The sequence below is a fragment of the Hyaena hyaena genome, unplaced genomic scaffold (genome assembly GCF_003009895.1).
Source record: "Hyaena hyaena isolate Hyena2069 unplaced genomic scaffold, ASM300989v1 scaffold_12, whole genome shotgun sequence".
Lineage (NCBI taxonomy): Eukaryota > Metazoa > Chordata > Mammalia > Carnivora > Hyaenidae > Hyaena > Hyaena hyaena.
The window spans coordinates 2,679,315-2,680,541 of NW_024080644.1; the positions used below are offsets into that span (position 1 = coordinate 2,679,315).

Sequence of the window (1,227 nt, forward strand, 5' to 3'; positions counted from 1 at the left end):
GTTCTCTACTGTCTCCCAGGCATCCCCTGTCGGGGACTGGGGACCCTGCCCCATAACACGCTCTGTGTTGGCTTCCCTCTCTTCCCTGGCTCGCTTCCCCAGTGTCCTAAAGGTGCTTCCTGGAACCACACGCGAATACACGATCTGTATTCATGTCCTTGTCCAGGGATCCGCATCCAGGGGTAGCCAAACTGAGACCCAGGGTTAGCAGACGAATGTGACTGAAGCCCTGACTGACTGAGAGTGTGATTATGACAGGGCCCCAGTCAGCAGCCAAGCCTGGCAGCCCGGTAAGGGCGAGGAAAGAGGGTGGGGTTCCAGGCTGTCTGAAGGGTGGCAGTTTCAGCCCAGCACCAAGGAAACCCGGGAGGGAGCCCCCAGCCCTCATGGACTGGGAGCTTCGGGAGGGCAGGGCTCTGATCCGCCCCACCTACCATCCCCCCACCGCAGCCCAGTGGCTGGCACTTTTTAAAAAGGTGCTCAGTAGCCCTTTCACGAAGATGGCGCCGAAGGTGAAGGAAGCCCATGCCCCTCCCAAAGCCGAAGCCAAAGCAAAGGCCTTGAAGGCCAAGAAAGCAGTGCTGAAAGGCATCCACAATCATAAAAAAAAAAAAAGAAGATCCGCACGTCACCTACATTCCGCCAGTCCAAGACACTGGGTCTCCGAAGGCAGCCCAAATATCCTCGAAAGAGCGCCCCCCAGGAGAAACAAACTTGACCACTATGCCATCATCAAGTTCCCACTGACGACCGAGTCAGCCATGAAGAAAATAGAAGACAACAACACTCTTGTGTTCATTGTGGATGTCAAGGCCAACAAGCACCAGATCAAACAGGCTGTGAAGAAGCTCTATGACATTGACGTGGCCAAGGTCAACACTCTAATCAGGCCCGATGGAGAAAAGAAAGCATACGTTCGACTGGCTCCTGACTAGGAGGCTTTGGATGTTGCCAACAAAATTGGGATCATCTAAACTGAGTCCAGCTGGCTAAATCTAAATATAACATTTTTCACCAAAAAAAAAAAAAAAAAAAGATGCTCAGTAAATGGAACTGAATGAACTTGAGGCCAATATCAGGAACACTTCCACTTCCCCACGAGACAATTCTGTGTCCTTTGCCCTTCCCCTACCAAAGCAAAGCGCGCTATTTATTCAAGCGCTCATGCTTCCGTAAATGTGCGCCAATGTGCCAGGTGCCTACCACGTGAGAGGCGCTAAGCAAGTG

The 1,227-nt window shown here is 52.3% G+C and overlaps 1 pseudogene; it reads left to right on the plus strand.

The window, feature by feature from the left end:
- The first annotated feature begins 500 nt into the window (after nt 1–500).
- LOC120248193 lies at nt 501–974 on the plus strand (annotated as a pseudogene).
- The last annotated feature ends 253 nt before the right edge of the window (nt 975–1,227 follow it).